Source organism: Nicotiana tomentosiformis, chromosome 6 (genome assembly GCF_000390325.3).
Source record: "Nicotiana tomentosiformis chromosome 6, ASM39032v3, whole genome shotgun sequence".
Lineage (NCBI taxonomy): Eukaryota > Viridiplantae > Streptophyta > Magnoliopsida > Solanales > Solanaceae > Nicotiana > Nicotiana tomentosiformis.
The window spans coordinates 115,180,211-115,193,680 of record NC_090817.1 but is presented as its reverse complement, the minus strand read 5'-3'; positions in this window follow the sequence as shown (position 1 = coordinate 115,193,680).

The following is a 13,470-nucleotide window of genomic DNA, read 5'->3' as shown; positions in this document are numbered from 1 at the left end:
CTCGGTGATAGCATTAGAGACATGGTTCGATAGGACCCCGCGAATTGCAAAAGGAAGCAGTTGTTCCAAAAGAATTTGAGAATCATGATTCTTCAGTCTATAAATGTTATGATCCTTTAACTTTACACAGCGTGATAAATTGGAAGAATAATCATGTCACGACCCAAAAATCTCATCCCCGTGACCGTGGTGGCGCCTAACATTTCACTTGTTAGGCAAGCGAATGTTAGAATAGTTTATCCATTTTTAATAGTTCAAATTAAATAATAATAAAGAAACCGAAATAACTAAAATAAATTCTGAAGTAAAGTGCGAAAAATCATAACAACTGAAATATCTAATACAACCCTGAATCCGGTGTCACAAGTGCACGAGCTACTAGAAGTTCTACAAATAGAGTTTGAAATAAATACAACTGTTTCGAACGAAATGAACAGTAAAATAGGAAAGAGAAAGGAAACTTCAAGGTATGCGGACGTCAGCATATCTACCTCAAGTCTCTGAATGATAATCCGAGCTAGTGCACCTCACGTACAGTTGAGACCAGTACCAAAATCTGCACAAGGAGTGCAGAGTGTAGTTTGAGTACAATCGACCCAATGTACTCCGTAAGTGTAGAGCCTAACCTCGACGAGATAGTGACGAGGCTATGATAGGACACTCACGTAATTAAACATGTACAAATAGAGATATATGTACCAAACAGCAACATAATAGAGATTAAATATGCACAATTTGGGAGGGGACATGCGAAATGGGTGAAAGATACGGTAACTACAACAGAAAAGACAACACAGACAGTCAAATAAATCATCAACCAAAGAGGACAAATAACATACGATATGAAAATGGCACAACATCATCCTTCTTGCTTTTACTCTCATCCTTACCTTGAAATGATGTCATAAGAGAAATAAAATGGCACGACATCACCCTTCGTGCTTTTACTCTCATTCTCACTATGTAACACTGAATAACTGATATAGATTGGCACGACATCACCCTTTGTGCTTTCATTCTATTCCTCACCATGTATTAATTAGTAATTAAAGAAATAAAATGGCACGACATCACTCTTTATGCTTTAACACTCTCCCTTACTATGTCATAATGAATAGACAAATTCGGGAGATAAATAATGCAAGGGATGTACTTTACGTCAATTATGATTCCAAAATACCAAACCTCAACTTCCAAAAATACTCAACCATTACCAATTAATCCATAATTACGGAAGGAACGATCATATAGTAATAATCTAATCTAAGCATGGATGTCATAATTAAAGAGATAATAAATCACAAGGAAACAAGTTCTACCCGAATGCTTTAACCTAACAACAACGCATAAGTACTCGTCACCTCACATATACATTGTACCCACCCATTAAACACGTAGTAAATAGGCAAATAAGTCCTAATCCCTCAAGTCAATGTTAACCATGACACTTACCTCGCTTTGCAACCAATTCAAAGTTCAACTACGGCCTTGCCTTTCGAACAAGCCTCTGAACCAACCAAATCTAGCAAATTATCAACCAAACGATTCAAAATAAGCCTTAGAAATTACCCCACAAATGAAAGAGGATCAATTTAGATCATTATTGAAAAAGTCAACAAAAGTCAACCTTCGGGCTCTCTTGGTCAATACTTGAGGTTCGAACCAAAACCCGATCACCCATTCACCCCCGAGCCCAGTTATGTAGTTCAATTCGAAATCCGACCTCAATTCGAGGTCTAAATTCAAATTTTACTACAATTCCTAATTCTACAATGGAAATCTTAGATTTAGGGTTGAAATCTTATGGAATATAATGGATAATTGAAAAAAGGTAGATTAGAGTCACTTACCAATGAATTGAGGAAGAAAGGCTTTGGTAAAACCGCCTCTAGCGTGTTTAGGGTTGAAAATTTGAAAGAATGAGCTAAAATCCCGTCTTTCTCAGCTTTTGACCAGGCACACCACAAATGCAAAAAAGTCTTCGCAAATGCGAAGGTTTCAAACCTCTGTTGCCATCGCAAATGCGAACAATTTGTTCGTAATTGCAAACATGATGCCCTCGCAAAAGCGACAGAATTGCAAAAACCCTAGTCCCAACCTATGACCGCAAATGCGAAGTGTCCTTCATAAAAGCGAGTCTCGCATTTGCGAGGTCTTGCGATCCAGACCTCGCATTTGGGAAGCCTGCAGTTCAGCACCGGATGAAAGTTGCACCAGTTATTATTCTAAGTCTAAAACCACTCTGAAGCCTATCCGAAACTCACCCGAGCCCTCGAGGCTCCAAACCAAACATGCACACAAGTCGAATAACATTATATGAACTCGCTCGCACGATCAAATTTTCAAAATAACACCTAGAACCACAAATTGAACACCAAAACGAATGAAATTTTTAATGAAAATTAAGAACTTTCAATGCTACAACTGGATGTCCGAATTACGTCAAATCAACTCCGTTTTGCACCAAATTTTGCAAACAAGTCATACATACAGTAATAAACCTATACTAAGTTTCATAACCAAAATCTGAACCCGGTAGCAACAAAGTTAAACTTCGGTCAAACTTATTCCTCCAGTTATGAGTGCCTTAACTTTTTTCGTGTCTTTTTTTATCTTTTGGGTCTTACCAAATTTAGTGTCTTCCAAGCTATCTAACTGGTTTAAAATATCATCTCTAGAGAATTTTCGAAGCAGGTTTTCTTTTTACTTCTCTATTAAAATCACGTTTATTACCCCGCCACTTATGATTAGACGATAAAAACCTACGAGAGCCCATGTAAGAGAACTTATGACTATACTTTAGTCGAGTAGACGAAGTCTCTTTGTTGCATAAAGGGAAATCCAAAGTTCCCTTTGTGCTCCATCCAGACAAGTAGGCTTAAGCTGGAAAATAATTTATAGTCCATAAGTGTCATGACCCGAAATTTTTCACCGACGGGACCGTGATGGCGCCTAGCATTTCACTTGCTAGGCAAGCCAACGTTAGAGAATCATTTACCAATTTCTCATTTCCATTAAATAATTAATATTAATTAACTACAATGAAATATAACAAGTGCGGAATTTCATAAATCTGTGTTAACTACTACCCGGATCTGGAGTCACAATTCACGAGCATTCTAGAATTTACTACAAGTAATAGTCTAAAAGAAATACAAATATCTGAATGAAAGAAAACAGTAGGACATAGAAAGATAGACAGGGACTTCAAGGTCTGTGAACGCCAACAGATGTACCTTGAGTCTCCGGACAGCGGACCAGTAACAAATCTCGATCAACCTGAGCCGGTATCAAAATCTGCACAGAAAGTGCAGAGTATAGCATCAGTACAACCGACCCCATGTACTGGTAAATGTCAAGCCTAACCTCGACGAAGTAGTGACGAGGCTAAGGCAAGGCACCTACATTCAACCTATACAATTTAACAGTATATACACAAATAACAGGAATAAGGAACTAAACAAGAAATGTCTGGAGGGAAAACATACTGAGGGGAATACAAGGTAAAGAACTACAACAAAATGATCAACGGAGCAGTCCATATACCATGAATCAACAGAAATAGTGAATACAGTAAAGAAAAATGCACGGCATCACCCTTCGTGCTTTTACTCTCAATCTCACCATAGAATTAATAGAAACGACACAACATCACCCTTCGTGCTTTTACTCTCATATCATGGCACGACATCACCCCTCGTGCATTAATACTCACAATATGGTACGACATCACCCTTCGTGCATTAACACTCACAATATGGCACGGCATCACCCTTCGTGCATTAATACTCACAATATGGCACAACATCACCCTTCGTGCATTAACACTCTCCTTACCATAATGCAATGCATAAATAACAACAGGGAGATAGAATAACAAGTACAAACCTTACTTCAACATTTGGTTCCATAATATCAATCTCAACTTGAAATAAAAACTCAATTATCACCAGAAAATCCCGTAAACATGATAAGAACGATAATTTGAACAACACTAGTATAACACGTAGTAATTTGGCATAGGAATGAAACAATATCATAAAACAGAGAAACATGGAAAAACAGGTAAATTGGCGGCGCATAGGTACTCATCACCTCACATATACGCCCCTCACATGAATTTCACTTAGCAATTAATCTAAGGTTCCTAATTCCCTCAAGTCAGGGTTAGACACAACACTTACCTCGCTCCGAAGGACACTTAATTCTCAATCACAGCTTTTCCTTTGGAATTCACCTCAAAACCACTCGTATCTATTAAAACGATGACTCAATAATATCAAACATTGCTAAAGGAATCAATTATATTGCATAAATTAAAATTTTCAATTTTTCCTCCAAAAGTCAAAAAATCGACCCCCGGCCCTCTTGGTCAAAACCCGAGGTTCGGACCAAAATCTTTTTACCCATTCACCCCCGAGCCCGAATATGTAATTAGTTTTGGAATCCGACCTCAAATTGAGGTCTAAATCCCTAAATTCCCGAAATCCCTATTTTCTACCATAACCCCTAATTCTACCATGAAAACTCTAGAGTTTTGGTTGAAAATTCAAGAAATGTAATGGGTAATTGAAAGAAAATGGTTTAGAATCACTTACCAACAATTTGGGGAAGAAATAATTCTTGAAAAATCGCCTCTCACCGTTTGGTTTTTGAGAAAAAAAAAAAGAAGAGTTTTTGGCTAAAATCTCGTTTTTGGGTTCTGTTAAGTGCTGGGCGACAGTGTTCATCGCATTCACGAGAGCATTGTCGCGTTCGCGAAGTGTATGGCATGCCAAGCCTTCGCGTTCGCGAGGCAGTACTCACGTTCGCGTAGGCTACCCTTCCCTGGTCTTCGCGTTCATGAGACATTGCTCGCGTTCGCGATGAAGAAAAGGCTGACTCCCCCTCCCCGGTGCCTAACGCTATGCGTTCGCGATGGGCTTGTCGCGTTGGCGAAGGGTAACGCTCATATCGCTTCGCGTTCGCGACCAAGCCTTCGCGTTCGCGATGAAGAAATCCTCAGCTGCCCAGTTTACTCTTCGCGTTTGCGAGAGTACCTTCGCGAACGCGAAGAAGGACATGCCGGAACACAGATTCTGCAGAAAAAAAAAATCAGATTTCCAAAGTCCAAACCATCCCGTGGCCTATCCGAAACTCACCCGAGCCCTCGGGGCTCCAAACCAAACATGCACACAAATCTAAAAATATCATACGAACTTGCTCACGCGATCAAATCGTCAAAATAACACCCAAAACTCTAAATTTAGCACCAATTCAAATGAGATTCTCAAGAACACTTTAAAATCCATAACTTCTCAACTAGACGTCCGAATCAGGTCAAATCAACTCCGTTTTTTATCAAATTTCACAGACTAGTCTTAAATATCATAATGAACCTGTACCAGGCTCCGGAACCAAAATACGGATCCGATATTAACAATGCCAAACATCAATCAATTCTTAAAAATAATTAATTTTCAGACTTTTAATTTTCATCAAAAATTCCTATCTTGAGCTAGGAACCTCCGAATTCTATTCCGAGCATACGTCCAGATCCCATAATTCGATACGGACCTACCGGGACCGTCAAAGCATGGATTCAGACCTGTTTACCAAAGTCAACAAAAATAAACTTTTAAGGCAACAAATTCTTATTTTTATTAGTTTTCAACATAAAGGCTTTTCGAAAACCTGCCCGGAATACGCACGTAAATCGAGAAGGGTAAAAATTAGATCTTTAAGTCTAAAGAGCACAAATTCGAGTTCTAAAATATAAGATGACCTTTTGGGTCATCACAATAAGAGTGTTGCCCGCATACATAAGTTCTCCTTTATCGAAGCATCATATGTATTGACTCCATTATACCATAATTCTTGCAACTCATCCACAAGAGGTTCTAAGTATACATCGATGTCATTTCCAGGAGCTTTAGGGCGAGGTATCAACAAAGATAAGAAGCAATATAGTTGTTTCATGCACATGCAAGGGGATAAGTTATACACAGTAATAATCACGGGTCAAGTGCTATGAAACACTTAAATTTCCAAAAGGATTATCTTGTCATATGTTAATCTAAGCCTAACATTATGAGGATCTCTAGCAAAGCCTGGATTAGATGTACCGAAATGCTTCCATGCAACGACTGGATATCTAAGAACCCCATCTTTCAAATGTTGATCTTGATGCCATGCCATGTCTGAAGCTATTTCCGATAATGTAAACAACCTTTGCAATTTTGATTTAAAAGGAAATTAACGTAAAAATTTTCGAGGAATTTTATTTCCACTCTTTCCTAGAGTAGCCCTATTAGCTTTTTGATCTTCAACTCATTTGCACGTGGACTCACCACAAATCAAGCAAGATTCAACTTTTGTATTAGGTTTCCAAAACAACATTTCGCAAGCATATATTTTTTTATAACGAAGTCCTAAACTCCGAATCACGTTTTTTGCTCCATATTATGATTCTAGTAAAGTTTCACCAGAAGGCGGTGCTCATTTAATTAACTTCATTATGTAATTAGTTGCTTTATCACTCAACCCAAAAGACACTTAATTTGGAATAGCTTCACAATCAGTGACAACTTGGAGAATTTTTTGTAATCTGGATAAAGTTGTTGTGCAACATCCTCCAGCAATTTGAAAAATTTGGAAGCAGGTTTCGAAGATCAACCCCACCAGAATTTGCTCTTTGGGTACAAATTCTCCATGAAAAAGCCGACGAGTGTAGCCCTTGACAATCCTATAAATTATTAAATGTTCCTTGATTTTGTCTCTGGTCTTGTGTATTATTGTATTTTTTACAAGGGTAAGGAATTTCACCTCTAGTTCTGTCATTTGTGTGCTTAAAAGCAAATTGAAGAAAGTCCTCGACTCTTTTTAAGTACACATCGCTCAATCTATCGTTGCAACGCATCCAAGTCTTGTCCATTTCAAAATTTTCTACAAAGAAAAATAAAATAAATTAAAATCAAGATGCATAAAAAAAAAATCACAACCATTATTATACAATTTAAAGGCCAATTTTCCTACATTCAGGAAGCTACAATGTGCAGTTTGGAAAATAAATGTAATTAAATCTTATCAGTTACTAACTTATAACAAGAATATGACCAATTTTTATGAACCACAAGAGTAAACAAAGAAAACAAACTGGACGGTGACTCTTAAGATGAGATCTTGAACATTTAATCTAAGAACAAAGTAGAAATACGAAAGGCTGTGCTTGAAACCCTGTAAGTTATGATAAGTTTTCAAAATCAATTCCATAGCTAAGAGAGATTAATCATTTGATGGGGCTATCGAAAGGGGAGTTTAAACATTTGAATCTGAGAAACAAAGTAGCATCACAAAAAGGGCATGCCTAAAATATCAAGAATATGATGACTTTTCCCATATCAATTCCAGAGTTAACAGGAAAAGAACAAATAAATAAACAAACTTGATGGGTACTATCAAAAGGGGATTTTGAACATTGAATATATGAAACTAAGCGGAAATACGAAAAGCGTATGACTAGAATACAACAATATGACAATTTTCGATAAGTAAGTCCATAGTTACAATATCAAATTAGGATTTTAAATATTGAATCTATGAAATAAAGCAAAAATACGAAAAATGTATGCTTAGAAGGCAAGAATATGATAAATTTTCATAGCAATCCCATAGTTACAGCATCCCATAGTGCTAATCCTCATGATAAGATGTTTGTAATGATGAAAGATCGTAATGTATTATGGACTAGATGAAAGAATATGTAGGAAATGTTATAAAATCACCTTAGAATTAATAATTAAAGCAACAAAAGTAAGAAGTTGGTTGTACCTCATCAAAAATCATTACAGCAATGGATTTTAAGCAGATCACCATGTACATAGAAATTAGTTACTTGAGCTAATTTTAAATTCTTTTTAGACTTGATCCCACGATATACACAAAGAGATAAACAAGATCACATTAAACAACAAGTATATCTGTCAACACTGAAAGAGTCCATATGCCATAACAACCCCGACATTCAAAATCTCACTTTTTGCTCTCACACAACAATAATCGGTATTCTGTATCAAATAAGTATTCACTACAACAATTAGCATACTAAACAACCTAAACAACGTGTCAAATTACACGATCTAAACACATGAATTATCAATTGACAATAATTTGGAGATGATATGTAGAGAGAGAAAGGCAGAGAGAAGGGAGAGAAGAACTCATGTTTATTTCATTTTGTTAGTTAACGTTGTTAGAGCACTAACAACCTTTTAAATACCTAACTTCCTCTCTTTTGATGTAGTACAATTTTATCTACTAAGTCTTACTAATTATACATAGGTCCCTATCTTCTTAGTAAAGCCTTTAATCACAAAACTCCCCCACAAGCTGGAGAGCGGAAAACATCTAACGCTCCCAGCTTGGACACAAGAATCTGGTGTTGTGCAGTACCTAAGGCTTTGGTCATCATGTCTTCAACTTGTTCCTTTGTGGAGATGTGTTTTGGTGAAATCAGGCCGCTTTTGATCCTTTCCCTCATAATGTGGCAATCTATTTCAATGTGTTTAGTTCTTTCATGATAGATTGGACAAGTAGCAATTTGTAGAGCTGCTTTACTATCACAAAATAACTTTACATGTGTTTGAACTTCAATCCCAAGCTCTTTCATCAACCTTGTGAGCCAAACTATTTCAGACACCACAGCTGCCATGCTCCTATACTCAGCTTCTGTAGAACTTCTGCTCACAGTATGTTGATTTTTAGATTTCCATGAGATCAAAGAGTCTCCCATCTTTACTAAGTACCGTGTAACATATCTTCTTGTGTTTGGGCATGCTGTCCAGTCTGAATCACAGAAGGCTGTGATTTGTTCCAAGGGTTCCTTTTTCAGCATCACACTCTATCCCGGACATCCCTTTATGTACCTTACTACTCTCAATGATGCCTCTTAGCATCTTAACAATAAAGCATATGTCTGGTTTAGTTATGGTTAGATATATTAGTTTTTCTATAAGCTTTTGGTACCCTGCTATATCGTGCAATGCTTTATCTCTTGGCACCTTAACATGCTTATCATAGTCTACTGTTGTCAGCTTCTGATTTTGTTCAAAAGGAGAACTTGCAGGTTTTACCCCACTCAATCCAACTTCAAAAATAAGACTGAGTGCATACTTTCTTTGATAGAGAAGAATCCCGTTGTGTGACTGATAAGTGAGGATTTTGACTACTTATTAGCGTCTTTTAGCTTTTGTTTTAGTGTAAAATATTGATTTGTGTTCTCGAAACTAATAAAATGTGCAAATTTGCAGGAATGTTGGAAGTTGGACTCCCAAGATAAAATTTGACTAAAAACGTAGTAGTCTATACATAAGGCAATAAAAGGCACAAAAGCTTACAAAGTGCGGTCCGCAGAATTCTATCTGCAGCTGCAAACAACGAAGGAAAACTGAGTAGATGTTTTAGCAAACTACGGACCGCACATGAATTGTGCGGCCACAAAAGAAGGGCTTGAGACCAAGATCAAAGAGGTGACAAAAATACCAAGTCTAGAGCTTCATGGAATTGCGGTCCGCACAAGATTTGTGTGGCTGCAGAAGACTGTCTTGCGGCAGCAATCATACTATTGCGGACCACAGAAGAGTGCCTTGTGGCCACAGTGCTAAATCTACGGACCGCAGAAATATTGTCCCCCCGACCGCAATTCTGAATTGTGCGGTCGCAGAATCCCAACTTCTGCTAGATGAAGAATTCTGCGGACCGCACATGGAATTGTGCGGCCACAGAACCTTCCAAAGGGTATTTTTGTCCGAAATTTCCAGCGTTGTATAAATAGACGAGTTTCACAAAATTAGATTAAGTTTTGACATCAACAAGTACTGTACCCATTTTTCCTTACCTCTTTTGGAAGTTTACTATATTTTGGTGTATTTTACAATATATTTTATTATTTTAATCCTACATTATGAGTTTAATTAGTGTTTCTTCTTCTTCTTCTTCTTCTTCTTCTTCTTCTTCTTCTTCTTCTTCTTCTTCTTCTTCTTCTTCATACCCAAGCATGAGTAGCTAGATTTTTACTAGGGTTGTGACCCAACCCTAGTGTGTTAATCTTATGGGTAATTAAATTAGTGCTTGTTTATAATTGGGTATTTGTTATTTAGCCTAGTTCATACTTTAATTTGTGGAATTAATGATTGCAAATATTGGTTCATGCCTATTTAACTTAGTCTCTACTTGAGAAAGAGAGACTTAGTCTAGGAAAACTTGGCTAACAAAGAATTAGGTCAATCGAGAGATCGATTAACCCAATTAAAGGGTTCAACCTAGAGATAGTAATAACTCGACTTGAGATTTTATCAACTATTTTGTGTGATACCCATTTAGTTTTGAGAAAGCCAAATTGGACAAAACCACTCTCTGACAGAGAGGTATTGAGATTTGATAGCTATAACACACCATGATCAACAAAATAAGTATTAAGGTCTTTATCCCATTAGGTACACACATAGATAATGGTGACAACCCTAGGATTTTTACTAATTTGAAAACCATCAAAAATAACTATCCTAGTCTTATTTCTTTTTTCTGCAAGCTTTAGTATAAAATTAGAACTAGAAACAAAACGTTTTTTGTATAAGGGCAAATTAAGATAATTCAATTTCATGCATTAAAATATATATGCCTAACTCCCATCTAGCTCCATGTGGATTCGACCCCGAATCTTCGTTGGATTACTATAATTGCAATCGACCGTTTCATACCTTGTTTAGATGTGTGCATTTGGACACGATCAATTTTTATCTCTATACCTAAGAAGTATTTCAACTCCCCTAGATCTTTAACTTTGAATTTCAAATGCAATGTTTCCTTTGCTGCTTGTAACATGGTTTTCACAACTCCTTGTGATCAGTAAGTCATCATCATATACCAATATAATAACCACATTTGCACCATTATTCTTTATGATTAGTGAATGATTAAAGGCACTTTGTAAATATCCTTGTAACGAGTCGATTAGTCCTTTTATGTAATTGTACTCTGTTACCCCTTTTATTGCTTTACACATGTTTGTTTATAATTTTATGACTTGCAGGATTGATTAGTTTTATTCCGGAAAGCTTTCGGGTTGATTTGAACCCTTGATTCTTGACTTAGAAGTTTAAATTTGAAAATATTGATCAAACTTTGACTTTTATGAAAACGACCCCGGAATTGTATTTTTATGGCTTCAATAGTTTTGTATCGTGATTTCGGACTTGGGTGCCTGCCCGGAATTGATTTTGAAAGTCCGTAGGTTGATTTGTGTTGATTAGCCAAAATTTTACAATTTAAAGTTGAAAAGGTTGACTGTAGGTTGACTTTTAGCTATCGAGCTCGGAATTTGATTTTGGGACTTGGAATAGGTCTGTTGTGGTATTTAGAACATGTCTGCAAAATTTGGTGTCGTTTGGAGTTAATTTGATATGATTCAGGTGCATAGTTATAATTCTAGAAGTTCTTGAAAGTTTCCTTAAATTTCATGCATTTTAGAGTTCAATTCGTAGTTTTAGATGTTATTTTTGTATTTTGATCGGGCAAGTGAGTTCGTATGATATTTTTAGACTTGTGTGAAGGTTTGGGTTGAAGCCCCGAGGGATCGGATGAGTTTCAGACACGTTCCGGAAGTGTTTTTGATTGAAAATCCAAGTCTGGTGTCTAGTGCCCTATGGTGTTTCAATTGCGAACACCAGGGTCGCATTTGCGACAATAGCAAGAATCACAGGTATCACAAATGTGATGACTTGGTCGCATTTGCGAAGCAAGTCTAGGCTGGCTAGGTTCGCATTTGCGATGATTAATGTCGCTTTTGCGAGGGCAGCAGGGGTCCATCTACGCATTTGCGAAGAGCTTCCCAAACCTTCAGTGTCACATTTGCGAGGCTTTCTTCGCAATTGCGATAACTGCAACTGAACATAAGGGCTGAAAGCCGGGATTTATCTCTCATTCTCTCATTTTTTAACCTTTGACTCGGTAGGGGGCGATTTGGAGAGGGAATTTTCACCTACAAGCCTTGAGTAAGTGATTCTAATCTATTTTTAATCATATTCGATCAACATATCTTATATTGTAACATCAAAATCATGTGAATCAAAGTGAAGTTTGTGAAACTTTGTCAAGTGTTTGAAAAATAAGAAATTGAGTTTTGAAAGCTGATTTGGACTCGAATTTTGAAACTAATCACATATATGAACTCATGGGATCATGGGTAGACGAAATCTACCATTGGACCCGTGTTTTGACCGGGTGGTCCATGGGTTAACTTTTGTTGACTTTTTGGAAAAAATATAAAGATCTTAACTTTATCTATTGCAGTTGAATTCTCTAGCATTGTTTGATGATATTGAGTCGATTTTGGTTAGATTTGAGTTGTGTGGATGCGGATTTTAAGGGAAAAGATATTTTCGAGTATTGAATTGGCCCAGTTGAGGTAAATTTCTTGCCTAACTTCATGTGGGGGAACTGTCCCTTAGGATTGGTATTGTTTGATTCAATTGTGCTTAGTGAAATTCGTGTACGCAAGATGACGAGTGGGTACACAGGATGTACGTGGTATTTGACCGGTTTAGACTACTTAGACTATTTCCATGCTTTAATTAAAATGTCATATCATGTTCTAAATTCTCATAGTCAATTTATCCTTAATTGTGTTAGACTATCCTTACATGCCTTAATTGACTTGTTTAGTATTTGTTCTAAATCCTACTTGCTAAATTGCTCCCATACTTTAGTCGAACTTGTTGCCTCTTTTATTGTTACATGCTATATCTTCATTGTTAATTATCATTATTTGAAGTTATTGTTAGTGTTATCTCTTTCCTTATTGATTTTCATTACTTGAAGTAATTGTTCATGTTATCCCTTTACTTATTGATTTTCATTATTTGAGACTCATTGTTAAATATTATCTCTTTTATTGTGAGTTAGTCATATCTTATATTGTGGTTATACATTATTTCTCTCATTGTTGAGTTATTTGGTGTTGAAATTGTGAAAGTCATTAATACGTTGAGGCAATATTATTTATTGTGTAAACATCTATCTTATTGAGCATTTTTCATCCATTGTTGTTGTTGATATTCTTGTATACATTGTGGTGGAGCCACAGGCTTTTGTTCTGGAAATATTGATATTGTTGTTGTTGGTAAGTTGTGATATATGAGCACTTGTGGTGTGAATTGTTATTGTGATATGATATTGACGCGCATGCGGCGGTATAAGGCTTGGGGTTGATGTGCATGTGATAGTATAAGCTAGGACTCATGAGCGTGTTGCTTGTAGGGGGAATTTCGTGAAGCCACGCGACGTCATAAGGTGGGCTAAAGTGTGTGTAGCTATTTCGGGAAAACTGTTTTCAAAACCTATTTCAAATGTAAGGCTCACGCGACGGTATAAGGAAAGATTGTGATGTGATTCTTGATTATACGAGGCGGTACCTCGGTTTTGATTTCATTATAC